Source organism: Plecotus auritus, assembly GCF_963455305.1.
Source record: "Plecotus auritus genome assembly, chromosome: 4".
NCBI lineage: Eukaryota > Metazoa > Chordata > Mammalia > Chiroptera > Vespertilionidae > Plecotus > Plecotus auritus.
The window spans coordinates 16,507,276-16,526,009 of record NC_137775.1 but is presented as its reverse complement, the minus strand read 5'-3'; the positions used below and the strand labels follow the sequence as shown (position 1 = coordinate 16,526,009).

General features: G+C 38.6%; 1 protein-coding gene and 1 pseudogene across 4 annotated transcripts in view; one reads left to right on the top strand and one right to left on the bottom strand.

Moving 5' to 3' along the window:
- The window catches only part of NKAIN2 (sodium/potassium transporting ATPase interacting 2), a gene marked incomplete at its 3' end in the record, with an annotated part of 821,309 nt that overhangs the window by 668,948 nt on the left and 133,627 nt on the right, over nt 1-18,734 (bottom strand). The gene's annotated exons all lie outside the window — the stretch shown is intronic.
- Nucleotides 3,148-4,125, top strand: LOC308246431 (eukaryotic translation initiation factor 3 subunit I-like; annotated as a pseudogene). The gene has a single exon. The product of its transcript is annotated as a eukaryotic translation initiation factor 3 subunit I-like (transcript).

Below are 18,734 nucleotides of genomic sequence, written 5' to 3'. Positions count from 1 at the left end.
GAGGACAATAGATGGGACAGCATAAGGTTCTAGATTTAATAATCTGATTTCCTCTTCTCATGACTTCTAATGAGTTGCAAAGTATCTGTATCCTACAAAAGCTCTTTCAACTTCCCAGGTCACAGGAACAGCATTGCTGGAGCCTATATCCCTACACTGTCTAGTTTCCAAGCTACTGCAAAACTAGATCCTAAATCCTCTCTTCTTTCAGCCTTCTCAGGGTCACAAGTTTAAAAAGACAATAGTTATGATTAAGGGAAGACATACTAGGAGCAAATATCCCTTCCACTCCTAAAATCATTACCAGTATCATGATACATTATATTGAGCAAATATTACCTATATATTTTCCTTCTATAAAACAGTTATCCAACCTAACCATAATATCATCATGCCCACATTGAATATTTTAAATGACTAATATGTCAATAAGAAGAAAAATCATGTAATAAAAACACGAAAGATGAACGTAAAAAAATAATTTTTAAATTGCCTTTTAACCTCTTACCTTCTCAATTATATTAAGAAATGAGTTGTCTTTTTCAGTAGTATATTAACTTAAACAATTGTAAAGATACAATTCTTCTAAGAATAAATTATATCATAAAGTAGATACTTTCATCGTATAACTTAAGTCCATACTACATGAACACACTTGTAAACATCTAAAGTTAAAACAAAAATATATCAAGGAAATAAGAACTAATGTTAGAATTGAGATCCTTGATAATAATTATATGTAGGTATGTATGGCCAGATTATTATGACCACCTGACGTTTGTAGGCAAATTAGCTGTACACTGCATCGTATGGGATATGGAAGCTGAAGGCCTGTTTGAACACCTTTGCTGTCTGCAGTTACCAAGATAAAATGTCTCCAATTCGCAAAGGAACACAAGGATTGGACAGTCGAGCATTGGAAAAAAGTCATGTGGTCCAATGAATCACATTTCCAGTTGCATCATGCAGGTGGCAGAGTGAGAATTTCATGGAAACAGCATGAAAGCATGCACCCCACATGCATGAGTACAACCCTGCAAGCTGGTGGGGGCAGTGTTATGGTTTGGGGCATGCTTTCCTGGCATGATTTGGGCCCTTTAATTCGTGTGGAACAACGTCTGAATAGCACAACATACCTAAGTATTGTTGCTGATCAAGTTCATCTGATCATGTTGATGGCGTATCCCAATGGAGATGGCTTCTTCCAACAAGACAATGCACCATGCCACGTTCTTGTATTGTGCAGGAGTGGTTTCAAGAACATGAGGGAGACTTTACCTTGCTTAGGTGGCCTCCACAATCACCAGATCTCAATCCAGTTGAACATTTGTGGGACGAAGTTAAAAGAGCCATCAGGCAGCTGGTTCCACAACCATCAAATCTCACAGAACTGGACAGTGCTATTCATCAGGCATGGTGTCAGATTCCTCGCGTCACCTTTCAACATCTCATGGAGTCAATCCCAAGAAGAATCGCCGCAGTATTGAAGGCAAAAGGTGGCCCAACGAAGTACTGATGGGGTGGTCATAATAATCTGGCTACTCAGTGTGTGTGTGTGTGTGTATATATGTGTGTGTGTGTGTGTGTGTGTGTGTGTGTGTGTGTGTGTAATCACCACTTACAATTAAAGAATTTTTCAAAAACTAATTAATTTGATCTAGTTTTGTTAAACATAACATTAACTAAAAATACCTTGTTTGTGGAAAAACATAAATATATACCATGCTATTGCATTCATTTATTAAATGTATTTTTCTTGAGTTCTCATGATGTAACCAGCACCGTAATAGATACTGATGATACAAAAAGCCTCACACATGCCCCCAAGAAGTTCTACTGTGACACATTTTGGAAATATAAAGGAAGTGATGATTCACTTACTGGTATCTATGTTTAAATTGAGTACTGATGGAGTGTTTAAATTACATTATTTTTCTTTTTTAAAAATATATTTTAATTTATTTCAGAGAGGAAGGGAGGGAGAGATAGAAACATAAATAATGAAAGAGAATCATTGATCGCTGCCTCCTGCACGCCCCCTACTTGGGATCAAGCCTGCAATCCGGGCATGTGCCCTTACCCCAAATAGAACCTGGGACCATTCAGTCTGACAATCTATCCACTGAGCCAAACCAGCTATGGTTACATTATTTTTCTATAGGGTAATATTTCATGGAATGCTATGCTTCCATAGCCTATATTAATCCCAAGTTGTATATGTTAAAAAATAATTGATTTTAAACAGAGATTTGTCAAGAGAATCATAGCAGTCTTTAACTAAATTTGTTTTTATTCTTTCAGCATTGACCTTCAGAGAGGGTAGCATTATCTCTTGAGTAAAACACTGACAAATGGCATATCAGATATGAAGTGCTGTGTTTTCTTTCTCCTGATTCAACTTATGACTTGCTTTGAAGCATTAGGAACATGTCTACCCCCAGAAGTTCTGAGAATCAGATTGTTCTACACTAGAATGAAGAGGGAGTAAGTGAGTGAATATTCCCAGGCTGAAACTTGCCAATCTTCTAGACAGATGTTGGTACTTGTGAAATAAGGACCAAATAACTGTTTTTCCTTCCTTCCTTCCAAGTCAAGCATCCAAGTAAATTTAAAGAAATACATACACTACTTTATATTTAATTACAATCAATTTTGTAAATAAAATAATACCATTAAATATAAATGTTTAACCCCACGGTGATTTTAAGGGAATAATTATGACTACATATTTGGTTTTTGGAAGCTTTCATTGGTGCTCTTTACTTAGTTATTTCAGTAATGAAGAATGTGAAGAATGAATAGTGCTCCTGTAAAACGCCCTACACATCTGTGTTCTGAGCAGTCAACATGAATGTTTAAGTAGATTACATATATGAGCAGTTTAGTATAATAGTCAAATAAGTTCATCATAATATCCATATCATTAGTCAGTGTCATGACAATTAGCCACAAACAATAAATAAATTCTTTAATTAACATAATCAGCTCTATATTTACATAGCCAACTGGAGGTTTGGCTTTTCTTTCTCCCAGTTCCTCAGTATCTCCTTGGGAGTCAGCTATATACAATTCTCCCCTACAGCCACAAATGCGTCATATAATAAGTGTTTGATTTAAAATGCTGAATGGGCCTGGTGTCAACGCGGGGATGAAGCCGATCCTGCAGCAGGGCCATGAGCGGTCCATTACGCAGATTAAGTACAACCGTAAGGGAGACCTCCTCTTCACGGTGGCCAAAGACCCTATTGTCAATGTGTGGTACTCTGTGAATGGGGAGAAGCTGGGCCCCTACATGGGCCATACTAGAGCTGTGTGGTGTGTAGACACTGACTGGGACACCAAGCATATCCTCACTGTCTCAGCTGACAACAGCTGTTGTCTCTAGGACTGTGAAACAGGGAAGCAGCTGGCTCTACTCAAGACCAACTCAGCTGTCTGGACCTGTGGCTTTGACTTTGGAGGCAATATCATCATGTTCTCCACAGACAAGCAGGTGTGCTACCAGTGCTTTGTGAGCTTCTTTGACCTTTGGGATCTGAGCCAGATTGACAGCAATGAGCCCTTCATGAAAATCCCTTGGAATGACTCCAAGATCACCAGTGCCGTTTGGGGATCCCTAGGGGAGTGCATCATGTGGGCCATGAGAGTGGAGAGCTCAACCAGTATAGTACCATGTCTGGAGAGGTGTTGGTGAATGTTAAGGAGCATTCCCGGCAAATCAGTGACATCCAGTTATCCAGGGACATGGCCATGTTTGCCACTGCATCCAAGGACAACACAGCCAAGCTCTTTGACTCCACAACCCTTGAACATCAGAAGACTTTCTGGTCAGAACATCCCGTCAACTCCCCTGCCCTCTCTCCTAACTATGACCATGTGGTGCTGGGCGGTGGTCAGGAAGCCATGGATGTAACCACCACCTCCACCAGGATTGGCAAGTTCGAAGCCAGATTCTTCCATTTGACCTTTGAAGAAGAGTTTGGAAGAGTCAAGGGTCACTTTGGACCTATCAACAGTGTTGCCTTCCATCCTAACGGCAAGAGCTACAGCAGCAGTGGTGAAGATGGTTATGTCCGCATCCACTACTTCGACCCACAGTACTTTGAATTTGAGTTTGAGGCTTAAAAGAAGCTGGATCTCCATCCCAGCCAAGGAAAAGTTTCCAGTCCAGGGCTCACAGAAAGTTTTGGACTCTGAGAAATAATCAATTAGTTTGGAAATAAAAAATAAAATAAAATAAAATGCTGAATGGTAAGTTTAATCAGCTCTATCTATATATGTCCTCCTCTCCTCCCTCTCTCTCACTCGCTCTCGCTCTCTCTCTCTCTCTCCCCCCTCCTCTTCTCCCTATTTTTTTCTGTACCTCTTCCCCTAAGTACATCTCCACAGATCACAGATCACAGATCACAGGTCCTGAATGGGGCTTCCCCAAATCACTGTTTTCTTCTCTGCTTCCAGCCTCTTTTACTGGAAATGTTCTTAACACATCTCCTGCTCTCATTCCCTCCAGAAAGGTCAGCTCTTGTGTACCAAAGGGCTCACTCAAATGCTGAGATGGAATGTATGGAATTTCAAAAAGGACAAGGCAGTGTGATACTCAACAAAGAAGACAAGCCAGAGAGATGGCCCAAAGACCCTGCACTCAACAACTGTGATGTCCTGGGGCTGAGGCCGCTGTGGGGGATAAGGAAGAGGAATGAGCAGGAGCGGATAAAGAGCTCTTAAAGCCTTAGCAACCCACGTCCCTGGATCTCAGGCTATGGCTGAGAAAAAGTGTACAATGTCAGACATATGCTCTGAAGTCCTTAATCGTGTCTTGAATTAAAGCTTTCTGCACCACATGATTTAAGTAATATTCTGGTGGTGTTCAAAGGGGAGAGGGGAGGAAATTAATATGAAAGAGTATTTGAGAGGAATGAACATAAGTTAATTTTCACAAATGCAGTATGTGAAAAGCTATTATCTCTTTCCCCAATGCCAAAATCTATAACCTGAATTTTCATGGAAAAACATAGACACACATGCTCAGTTCAGTTTAAGTTAGATGGGCTCATTGTTAGATCAACCAAAAGTACAAGAGTTGTGTAAACCTTGATATACATTAGCTATAACATGCTTTCTTGGTCAAAGTTCTGACAAAGCAGACAAAGAGCTAGAATAACTGAATTATGCAACTATACCACTTTTTCACATCAATTGGGGCACTGACCCACAATGGCACTGTGAAGGGGACACCCGTGCCTGATATTCCATCCTGTTGGTTAGTGTAGGAAGACAAGGTTGGAAGGACCAGATATATGAAAAATTAGTAAAGATTCCAGCGGGAAAGGTCTTCTTTCCTGGGTATAATAACATCTAAAACCCCCAAGGAAAGCACCTGAATCATAGGTTCTCAATACGGAGGGACTGCCAATCAATGCCTCCCATTGATGCAACGACTCTCACTTTGATACCTAGAGCACAGTCTCAGGGGGCCTTTACTTTTAGACTTTACCAAACACCAAGGAAGGGGGCGGGAATCAATATAGAGATTTTTGGGAATCTAAATATTTTGCCTTGTAGAATGTATAGGTTTTACGCTATCAGAGTCAGCTTGTTCTTTAAAGCTAGCAGTTCAGCAGGTGCCCCCAATTCTAATTGTTTTCCCTTTGTACAATACAACCAATGACTCAATCATCAGACATAATGTAACATGATTAATTTTTTAAGGCAAATCCTCTGAAAATAATGAAAAGCCTTCAAGTTCCTTAAGGGAAACATAAAATTTCCACGGTGATAATTTTATTAACGCAGTGAGAGTTTTGAAACTCCATGTAAATTAGATTTAAAAATTAAAGTGTAAATTTCATTTAAGGCACATCCACCTTAACATCCATATCAGAGCAATGTATTTCAAAGAAACATATTTTAATAATATTTTAGGAAATCAACATTAACGGGGAAAATATAGTAAATAAATACAATTTCAGGGAAATTAATGATGTGTGTCACTGAAATTATAGGTGTTCATTCTTAAAATAATTACTTAAATGTAAGGTGTGTTTTTTTTTTAATTCCAAGAGATTTACTTTTCTCTACTCACTGACTGAATTCCCCATTAACCTCACAGAGTACAGCTTCCTTGTTGTGCAGCTGATTACCCTCCCTTTTATTATGCAAATAAGACTATACAGGTGGTTACAGATTTTGAAATAACTGTTACTAATTATACATTATTCTCCAAAGCCATAATAAAAATTGAATGAACCTGATACTGACATAAGGAAACTATGCAATTTAAGGGAATGATATGGTATCAAAAACAGACTTTACCACAAATTACAGTCTAATAATCTAAGGGTGAAATCGTGCTGAAGGCTTAGTCATCCACAGCGGATTTCTTTTTTACTTACCCAATGGGAATCAGGGCTAAACATTCTAAATATAGTTCATCTCACTTCAATTCTACAAGATTAATTTGACAAAATTGATTAATTTGCTCAGAAATTCAATTGGTGAATAGAAATACTCCACTTACCAGGATAATTCATGGCAACGCAAGTTAAGTACAAAGGTTTACTTGCTGAAACACAAGGAGGGGAAAAAGAAGGGAGTGAGTCGAACACAGTGAAACCGGATGGAGCAAGCAGTGGTGGCAGGTGCCCGGCTGGCAACCCGACTGCAAAACAAGACTTGGAGAAAGTGGCAGAGACTAACAGGTGCACATTCACAGTCACACAATCACTGGGGAAGCGGCTCAGACCTAACACGGAGGGACCAAGAGAGCCACTGAGTCTGGACTTCACCTTCTCAATGGACCTCAGATTTAGACTTAGACGCTGTCTATTTGAGATACAAGGAAATGTTTGAATGAAAAAGGTGTTCATTCAGTTAAAATTCTCAATATGTTAGACATTTTGGACGATATTAGACATTAGACATTTCTTTATTTTCTAATGAACCAGGAGCCTCAACAATGAGAGTAGCTGGACTAGTTTTGATCTCAGAGATGCATGCCCTGGTAAGCTGAGAAACAAAAAATTGCAGATATTGGAGATAAAGTTCTAGACTATGTTAGCTTTAGGATATTGTCATAAATACCAACATTAGTAAGTTTGATAGTACAAACCACAAGAGCAGGAGATTTTAGCATAGTAACTGCTTTGTCACATATAAGCAGTTATACTGACCCAGGACAAAATAAGTGAAGAAGAAAAAAGAAACATATACTCAATCTGAGTGCTTTATCATTTTAAGCATTAACAAATTGTTAATTCATGAACCACCTCTATTTACCCTTCCTTAATAACTTTGCACAAATATCTAAATGATGGTCCATAAATCTTGAGTTTTCCATGTACAAAATGTATGTTTCAGAGTGTGTGTGTGTGTGTGTGTGTGTGTGTGTGTTTTCGTGTGCAATTTGACAGTTCCTACAACACAATTGCATTACTCTTATTCCTTAGGCTAGAGACCTGGTGCACGACATTCATGCACTGGGGGGGAGGGCAGGAAGTAAAGGGGTCCCTCAGCCCAGCCTGCACCCTCTCGGGAAGCGGGCCTAAGCTGGCAGGCGGACATCCCTCGAGGGGTCCATAGCACTGCGATGGAGGCAGGAGAGGCTCCCGCCACTAGCTGATGCTGCGCTCACCAAGGTGAAAGAAATATAAACATAAACCCAACAAAATAAAGGAAAATTCTATACAAATCATAAAATATGACCTTACGTTAGGGACTTTGGTGATACCAAGGTTTAGTAAATAATCCTGAGAAATTGCAACGTACTGCACTCTATCTGCATAGCAGCAAATCCAACTTATTGCTTCATAGTTTCACTTCATCCCAGAGTAAATTATCTTATTAAACAAGAGACTAATTTATCAAGGTTTATGTTTTCCCTTATCAGAGTGTTTGCAACTGAGACTGGACAGAAGGAGGATAGGCTTATGTTTCTTATTAGACATGAATAAGAGGAGGACATAGGGTATGGCTTCAACGATGGGGGTGATGTTAGCCCCAAGGAGGGCTGGTCTGTAAGGCTTTGTGACCATGAAGACATGATTCTAGGTAACTTCCGCAACTAGCTAAGGAATAAGAAACCAAAACATAAAGCTACATGGTGGGGTTGGGGGAGTGTCAATAGGACAGAGCTGGGACTTAAGGAGAAAGCTGACGTGGAGGTTATCCTTTGGGATAGAGGGTCAAGGTCTAAAATCTGATTAAAGATTAAAGTGGGAATCTCATAAATCTCACAGCCCAAGCCACAGGATCTACTATCTGAAAGAATAATTTAATTCTAAATCCTACCAGAATGGGACGAACTGGAAAGGGGGCTGGTGATAGGCTGGCTATTCACTGCTTGGGTCAGAAACTAGGAAACATGAGAGGAAGATAGGAAGTATGAGAAAAGAAAATCAGGCTGGCACTTGCCTTTTTTTTGCTTCAGACCCAGCAAATTTTGAAAGAAACTAGAACTCTCCCATAGGACTATAGAGCAAACTTCAAAGAATCCCTTTGGAATCAATTAGTGCCTACAAATATTTAACTAAGAAGTCACTCAGAGATATTTGACAGGTAAATACTTGCATTCAGTGAGGTCCAATAACATAGCCCTGTGAACAAAGCATGTGTTTGTATTCTTTCTAAAGAAATTACAACATTACTAAGCATTTGACAAATGAATGAAAATGGTATTATCGAGCTAAAATGGTCTGACCTCTAGAAATTGCTCTTCCAGCTATTCAGTTCAGCTGAATACCTGGAACAATGGAATAACTAATGAGGCTAAGTTACATTAGAGTCTAATTTTTAATGGTGATGACTATTAAAATCATATTGATTCTGTCCTGGGAAAGACTAATAATTCTAGCTTGCCTACTTGTGAGCCAGATACTTCATGTATTTTTCCCCTAAACTCTTCCCAACAACTCAATGAGGTGGACATTATTTCCATTTTACAAACTGGAATACTGAGGCTGAGTTTAGAGGCATAGTCAGAATTGAGCCCAACATATATCCAAAAGCAATTGAAATCAGGATCTCATAGAGATATCTGCACTCGCATGTTCACTGCACCATTATTCACAATACCTAAGATATTGAAACAACCTAAGTATCTATCAAAGATGAATAGATAAAGAAAATGTGGTATATGTACACAATGGACTATTATTCAGCTAAGAGAAAGAAGAAAATCCTACAATTTGTAACAATTTGGATGACCTTGAGGACTTTATGCTAACTAAAATAATTCAGAGAGAGACAAATATTGAATGATCTCACTTATATGTGGAATCTGATTAAGCCAAACTCACAGAAACAGAGAGTATAGTAGTGGTTACCAGGGGCTACAAAGTGGGGGAAATAGGGAGATATTGATCAAAGAGTACAAACTTCCAGTTATAAGATTAACAAGTTTGGGGGATATAATAGCATAGTGATTATAGTTAATAATGCCGTAAAAAAGTAGATCTTAAATGTCCTCAGCATAAAAAAGAAATGGTAACTATATGACAGAATGCAGGTAATAGCTCACATATGTTGGTAATAATTTTGCAATATATAAATGTATCAAATCAAAACCTTAAACTTACACAATGTCATCTATCTATTACATATCGATAAAGCTAGAAGATACAAAGAACTGAGCCCAAGATTGCCGACTCCAAAGCATGGGGACAAGGTAAAATGCACTTCCAGAGGAATACTAGAATTCTTCCAGATGGATTAATCATGTATTTGTGTCAATATTGTTCCTGAAGGACTCAAATAATAATTCAAGTCATATAAAATGCCTTTTAAGCACTGATTTAGTACATAGCGTGAACACAACCTCTGTAAATCTATCCTGATTGACAAGTTATTAAGAAAAGAATAATAGTCATATTTAATAGGTGTTAAGAACCTCTGAAAGATCTAGATGTATTGTACACACTTATTAATTATAGCTCAGAGATAACTAATAGGTTCTTTTAAAAGCCCAGTAGATGTCAACATAGTATAATAGCTTGTCAACTGTATTCTTTTCCAAGTACCCCTGATGGAAATGTGCAACTATTAAAACTGCTAAAGTCAATGCAACCAAAGCAAAGCAAACCACATTACAATATTTATGGCCATATGCTTTGTAATGCACATGGGATCGAATAACACGTAATAATTTGGCAGCTTTAAGAAAGAAAAAATAGCTTCTAACATAGCAGGTAAAACCTAACAATAGTTTACTAGAGTACTTGACTTACTTATGATATAAATAAGCTCTCCTACAGAAATGAACTCAATTGTTGTTACAATGAAGTCTTAAATGAAAAGTGGGGTCTTGAAAACAGAGACCAAATGTTCTGAAGCTATTGAGAAAATGTATTAATTTAAATCATGGCTCAAAGGACAATATTTAAGAAACCAATCTTCCTCCACGATGACAAATCACACCTCAAAATCGTCTTCAGAGGCATAAAACCCTAGGGCTGTGCAAGACCCTGAGCTGTCCTTCAGTTTGGCCAACAGAAATACCAGCAATAAGTACTGCTCACATTCCACCTGCAGCCTAATCTAAATGAAGGTAAATAAGGCATTCATGCAAGAAATTAACACATGGCAGAAAATAATACTGAGCTCCAGGGTAAATTCAGTCTTGTGTCACAGTAAAAATCAAAGAATCTCACTTAGAATATGAAATCCCTAAACAGTATCTCATTAGCATAATTCAGACTTTACTCCAGGGACAAATACTTTTACAATATTTACTTTAATCTTATTTTATCATGCTGTTAATTTTTCACTCTGTAGAACGACTGTATAGGCAGAAAAACACTATCAGTGGTTTTCACTCAGTTATTCAATCTCATTAATATGATGTATTTTTCTAGTAATATTAGTCATTATTTTGGTTATTGCTATTGCACTGATTTAGAAGGTAAATGAACATGCTGTTCCAATATGCTCAGTTTTCATTTCATTTCATAAACAAACAAAAAAATAATTCCTCATGTGCTAATCAGCAACAAGTTTCAGCAAGACCATAGGGGTAAATGTTCTAGGAGCTCACTGGTAAGATGTGAAAAATAAAGTGATCTAATTTTATACACACCTTTAAAAGGATGTTAGCAAACGTCAACTAGCTGTTTCATGGCTACATCTAGCTCTGATACTTTGGGGCTGGTCTGTAGAACTACACAGTCAGGTGAAGTCAAACTGAAGCCAAAGCCCAAAGACAGAACCTGCAAAGAAGGGCTTAAGCAAAGAAGAGGTGGCATGTGGAGACAGTGCGCATGTCTACAACATGACAGAGAACAGAAATCACAGGGAATGTCTCACAGTATCTCCTTATGCAGACTCCTTTCTGAGCTCTGCCGCAGAGCAAGAAATGCCTGGAGATGTTGCTCCCGGAAGTTATGGAACAGCAGAGCAGATCAAACAAACATTCTGCTTAATGCTGCTGTGCTAATTTTAATGATATTTGTCTCTGAAATACCCTCCTAAAAATAAAAATAAAAATTACATGTATCAATGCAATAATGGAGTTCCCAGCTTGCATGGTTTCAGCCCATGGTGGTTAACCTGATGAGACTGGACCTTTTGGCCTACGAGCACCAGATTGCTGACATTCTCTACAACTTCACCCTGGGTGAACTATTTTCATCAGTGTATGCTTCTCTCATTAGTGTGTCTTTTTATGCTGCTTATTTTGAGTGCTGGTAAGCAGTCCCGCCCCTTAATGACTGATAAATTTGGCTGGTCTTTCCAGCAGAAAACAAGAAAACGCATACCACTGGCTGTCAATATACCTGCCCTATGATGGCTCCAGGTTCTTCCAGAAAATGGTGAAGGAAACGTTAGGTAAAGATCTTCAGGACGTTCGGGATTGATGCAAGTATCTGGCATCAAAAAAAGGCACCACGGACTCTGTTAGAGTAGGCAGATAGAAAGATATGAGCTGGGAGAGGCTGGGAGAGGCTGGGAGAGGCAGCTGGGCTTAGAGGACGTAAATGTGAGAGGTGACAAACTGAAAGTAGACAATGGAGGTGGCAGGCTCCTATGTGAGCAGGAAAAATTCAGAGACTCCAGGATGTGGTCTAACCGGTGGCATAACACCTAGGTGAAGGAGCCTTATAGCTTTAACATCCTTTATTTTGAGACATAAGGGAGGGGGTGACTTGCTCCTTGCCTAGGAGTGTTCCAGCTAGGGTATAAATCCTCTAAACTCTGCAATATCAGATCATTCAGTTCGGTCTCGGCTAGCCAAGTTGCCCGCTCAGGTCCTATCTGAGTGTATTTCTTTCCTACAAATAAATCCATGCCTGGCTTTGCTGCCATTTGTTGTCTCTTGTTTGAACTCACTCCTACAAGCAAGGCAAGAAGTAGGGGCACAGAGTACTGTCTCTAGCTAGAGCTTATCTCAGGCCAGAGACCCCCTTGACCACTGCTGACAACTCCACTGGAGTCTAGAAGGACACTTGCATCCGTGGTACCTGGAATTAACTGCTGCTGGAGGAATCCTCGCTTGAGGAACCGAAGAACACCAAAATCGGATGTTAAGAGTAAATCTTCCTGGGAACTAAGAACTAAGCCAGACTTTTCAAACTACAGGACCTGACCTATTATCGGGTCATGAAATCGGTCTGCAGATCAAGGTCTCTTTTTTTTTTTCATGCAATAATGTGATACATTTGAATAAAATGAAAAGATCACAGTGTGTCATTCACAGCAAAATGAACTATTGGCCATACCATTTTTCTCTCATTTCTAATGTGTATCTGGTTATGTCATATGTCTAGCCATAGGTCACATTTTAAAACGTATGGAAGCCAATAGCCTAAGCAGAAACTACCACAAAGCAGTGATGAGTCAGTGTCTCCATTCTAAGACATGTACTCCAGAGAATCCAGAAACGACCCCTCTGTTACAAAGCTCAGCTTGAGCAGTGCGCATGGTAAGGAATTTGTTTGCCTCTATATACTAATATCTTCTGTGCCATGTCGCACATTGGGCACCTGAGTGCTAAGTGCCACCCACCAACACCACCACCACTCTCCTCAGCTAACTACATCTTGGAGCTCTGGTTCAGATTCCTGAGAGGCACTCCATGACTTCATCAAGATTGGAAACATATCAAGATCCCAAACTCTCTTGGTTCAAGTCCTAACATTCTGCCTAGACTTTCCCAGACTCTTCCTCCCATCACAGAGAACCTTTTGTTTAAATGTCCAAAGTCTGCCTGATGATCTGTTCTGAAAATGAACTACAGCTATAATGCCCACCTGACCTCTAGAACCATTGCCTGCTTCTAGGGCACTTATCCTAGTCACCAACATTTTCTGGAAGACAAGGCTGGGCATTCCCATGTTCTTTGGATATTCTCGGTGATCTGTGGCTGTTCCTCCAAGACCTAACCCTCCAGATAAGTCAGTCCTTCCTAGCCAATGCTCACTCTTTCTTTGCTAACTTTACAAACTAGTGTGTCTGAATATATGTCAGAACCTGAGTTCAAACAACTTCCACCCTATCTTTACATGAATCTATCGGTCTTCTTGGTAGCAGGTAGGCCTACAATACTCAGTAAACGCAGGCCATCCTCTGAGTCTGCCTTGGAAAATGAATACTATTATGTTTTAAGAACTGCCCTTGTAAATGAGTTCTGGTTTTATGGCAACTGCAGATTGTTCCATCTCTGGGCATTTGACCGAAGAATTGTAAAGGCGATCACAGTGAAGCACAAAATGCTCAAATAAACTTCTAAGAAATCAAAACAATTTCTGGAGTGTGTTTCCCAGGCATTTATCTCTTCCCTTTTATCTCTTCCCCTGGTGTTAGAAATGAGCTTATTCAATTCCCAGACATGTGATTTTAGTTAGGAATGCTTTTGGCTATAAGCAACATAAAACCCAACTAACCGTAGCTTAAACAAATAAGGGCATATTTTTCTGACAAAAGAAGACTAGGTGGAGGTAGACGGCTGCTGTTAATAGTTCAGGGACTCAAAAAATATCAGGGCTGAAATTTCTGGTATTATCTTGACCTTTCCCAATGCTAGTTTCCTTATGAAGCTCGGTGCGTGCTCAAGGCACAAGATGAAGGAGCAGAAAGGACAGTGCCAACCCCTTTCATCTGGAAAACAAGCACTTTTTAAGGAACCAATAAGCAACCAGACGGGTCACATGGACACTTGCAGCTACAAATAAGGCTGTACAAACTAGAAAAAAAATTTTCCCAGATTAACTGAAGCAAATAAGAATCTATTGCTTGTGCTATTACAATCCAAAACAAATTGGGTTCTATTAAGAATGATGACAGTGGAAATGAGTATCAAGTTAGCAATTAACAGAGTTGACCGCCTCCCGCTACCTCCAGCTACAAAGTCAATGGGTCAAAGAATGTAAATATTTTCTATCTTTATTGAAGAATAGTTGAGTCTTTATAATGTGAAATGTAAGAACCACCAAACATTTCTTAGTCCTTAGGTGTTGACTAAGCAATTTTTAGAAAATGCCATCCTTGTTTTCATATGTAATGGTATACTCAATGTTTTTATTACAGAAACTGGAACAACTAATTTTCCGAGAGCAGTCTGTATCACCAGTTATAAAAAAATAGTGTTTAAATAACTAGAAGAGTACATGAAAGATTGGCATTGGAATACCTAGGTTGAAGATAAAATTGTGCCTCATATCAACAGAGAAATCCTGAACAAATCAAAACCTTTTCTTGAATTCCAAACCTTGTATGGAAACAAAACAGTTCCAATGAGAGCTCAGTTAGATTTCATGATAAATTTGCTCTAGCTCAAAGAATGATTTTAACTTTCTAGAGCAGTTTAAGAGGTGATTCCTTAGGTACAGGGTAAGGAGTAGACTTGTGGCTTCCATATGGCCATTATATTAAAACACCCCTACTGAAAAACAACGTAACAGACACCTTCAAGAAACTAGGTCAGAGTAGCAAAGTCTTTTGTGGGTGTGATGGTAGTGGTGAACTGGCTGCTTATAGGGGCGGTAGCAGTGTGTGGTGGGCACTAAGCTAGTTGCAGTTTCTCTAGAACTTAACTGGAAACTCACCTCCAGATTCTAGTTACAGTAGAAGAATGCCCATTTTTAACAAAGATTTTAATCTCAGAAAACCTGGCGAATCAAGGAGTTATTTCCTCTAGAATAATAATATTAAAGATAGTATTCTATAATATCAATTAATTGTATATTCATTAATTCATTGCTTACTGAATCATAGCTCCTTTAATTTCAGGCATAGTTTATCGAAGTAAAACGTAAAACGTATTGGCACACAAATAATAATACTTCAGCATAATTAGCCTTAATACCACAGAAGTCTTGCTTCATCCCTGCCAATTAACCACAGAATTTCACTGTGTTATGACCAGAATGCTTGTGCCTATGCCCAACTCCCACCACCAAAATTCACAGGTTGGAATGTTAATGCCCAACGTAATGTTTAGTTCTAGAAAGTGAGGCTGTTGGTGGTGTTTGTTGGATCCTGATGGTGGAAAACTCATGAATGGGATTAGCGCTCTTATAAAAGACATCCCACACCTCCCTAGTCCTTCCACCAGGGAGGACAAAAGGTGCCAACTATGAATTGGAAGAGGGTCCCCACTAGAAGGTAGTCGTGCTGACACTCTGACCTTGGGCTTCCCAGCTTGCAGAACTGGAAGAACTGTATGTCTGTTGTTTATAAGCTACCAAGTTTGTGTTATTTTTTTAATAGCAGCCTGAACAGATACACTGTAAATGTTGTCTCAATTTAATATATTAGTTTTCGATTAGTATCTCCCCTCATTTGGTAACTTCTTTAAGTGATAACATTTTGTAGATATATAACTTTTATTTTATTTCTGTCAATATTTTGTTTTAGGACTCATTTCTTCCTGTGACATGTTTTCATCACCACTGCAGACATTTCAATATGGAAATTTTATTCTCCTTTGGATTTCTGTTCTTAAAATGTTTTCTGCAGTTATTGTTCCACATCTCAATATCTAAAAGCAATAATAGGAGTAATCAATGTTTTGCTATTTCACTCCTAGTTTATGCAGAGTAGTCATTTGATTATCTAATCCATCCAGGATCTGCAATTAGAGCGCCTTCTGCAGCTGCTCTCTTCTCTTCTCCGATGCATGTTCCTTTCTTTAGATCTGTTGTTTTCCAATGTGCGTGACGTACAATACTCAGAATGCATCTTCAGAATAACAGTGGCTGCTCTTTCTGTCTTCAAGGCCAAAATGCGGAGACACTGTATTGAGCTTTTCAGAACTAAAGTGGTGCTTTTAGGGCCTATATATCTTTTTGTGTGTGATATTTGGAAGTAGTCAGCAGCTTTGTCAATTTGGTTGTCACTGTCACTCTAGGCTTTCCAGATGTTCAAATGTAGAAATGTCATGAAATGCCATGGCAAAGATGAATTTCTTTTTATTCTTTTTCTAGTCTATTTCCTCCCCTTACGAGAGGATGACAGAAAGCCTATAGACATAGAAAATACGACTATCCACCAGTCTCCCTAAATGGCCTATGAATAAAGCACAAAAGAACTTACAGGATATTTCTGATGATTATAAATGTAGCACAACTTACATGGGTAGGCAATTACATTGTATTTGAATTAGAAGAGGAATCTGTATTTAACTCTGCTATAAATCAGAGGTATTTTATTTATATGAGTAAATGATAAAAGGTAATTGACATGTAAATATATAATTTATTTTTTTTCTAATTTGATATATTATTGGGACATATTTACAGTTAAAATACCTTTCTTCTAATGATGTATAAGATTTTCATTAGGAGTAAGCTTTAAAAACCTCTTACACCTACATAAACATAGGATCATAAAATACATAGGAAGTATTTAGATATACTGATATTTATCAAAAACTGAGAGCATTTTAATTAATTATCATAAGAATTTCACTGCATGCCTGTGTGTGTTTATTTGGGAGAAAATACCTTAATATTAAAATGCACTTTATAAAATAACAATAATTACAGAAATTGCAAGCCAACCACGTGTACACAGCCTCAGCATTTCACACTTCTTCCCAGAAAAGACATCACTGCACAAGATTCCTCTATAGTGACAATTATTTTCAGGGAACAAGATAAGAGAAAACTATTACTCCAATTATCTCTTTCTGACTCCAATCAAGTTTGAAGAAACAAGGCTGGTAAAGTTACCTTTTTAATTCATTGAAAAGAGCTCCTTAATTTTGTTTGAGAATTCTTTTAGGAAAACTGCTCATGTGTCATTTGGAGGGGGGAAATTGTAGAAACCAGATTTAACAACTCTTGTAGTTACTTGTGACAGCATAGCTAAGGCATCACATTTCAGATGAGTTTCAATGATTTCTATTTAAATTACAGAAAATAATTAATTTAAAAGTGCTGTCATGGTGACTGACAAAAATAAATTGTGAAAAGAAATTCCTTTCTGAAAAGCACTCTAGTTCAGTTAAATTTAGAAACAGAAACCAGCTTATTCTTTAAGATTTTCTAGGAACAATCCTAATTCTTAGACATTATCATGGCCATTTTAAACCTCCGTGGAAGACCAGGTCCTCAGGACACATTGAATCGTGAGGGGAAAAGGACATAAAAGGGTAAGTAATGGCACACTGTAAGAATAGTGCACATTAAATAAATGGCCTCGAACATAAGGTCTGTAAAACCTCAGATAAAGGAGGGTTCACCATGGTCTGGAGTAGTAGGGAAGGATTTTATAGAGAAGTTAGGCTCTGATATGAGTTTGAGAAAAAAGATGGTACAGTTCCTATCAGCAGAGTGAGTCCTGGAATCGGGGCTAATGATGTGAGCCATACAGGGTGAATCCAAACAGGAAATGCAACCAGAAACATCAAATAGTCCTATTGTGTCACAGACAGGAGCTCAAAGTAAAGAGTAGTGTTATAAAATTAACTAAGTGGTTAACGAATTGATTATAAAGATTTTTCAATGCTAGCCTAAGGAAATATGGACTGTTTACATAAACTCACACAATCACTTAAATTGTTGCTTTTGTTGTGCTGGGTGTTGTTCACTTTAAATACACGTCTAGGACCCACTCTGGAGATTCTGATTCCCAGAGGCTGGGTTCTGTGACTATTTTTAAAAGGATCCACAGATGCAGCGCCAGCATTAGGAGCATGCGACCTGTGCACTCTCCCAGGGCACCATGGGAATAAGGGCTCCCAACTTACTTGAATATTCTGCTGTAGGCATGATAAAATTCTTAATAACATTATCATTAATCTTTTGTCTGCTGTCATTCCATGTCACTCCATTCATATATAGAGTTTACAATGGCCCATGAGCACAGAATAACAGTGGACCCCAAATGTGTGTATGTGTGTGGGGGGTCGGGGGGGTCGGGGGGTGAGGGGGGGCGGTCAGTAAGGGCCAAAGTGAATGCAAGGTAAGCTTACAACACCTACTGATGAATAAATGGGGAGTGCTTGACAGACCGGAAAAGGCCATGCTTTCTGCTCAAACCAACATCTGCGCTGAAGGCTGAAAAAAAGCAATCACACTCTAAGCAATAGAAATGACCAAGGTGCCCTGAAGTATATCCTTTCTTGCTTGAACTGCTTTTCTGTATTAACCAACCATTTGCACCCAAGATGATGACATAGAATGGAAGAAAAAGATGGGGCAACCATAGTTTCTTTTACTTTCAGTTCTTCCTTCTTCATTTGTGAGCAAATGAGGATGCTACTAAAATGTAAATGTATCAAAAAGTTAAATAAAAGCATTTCA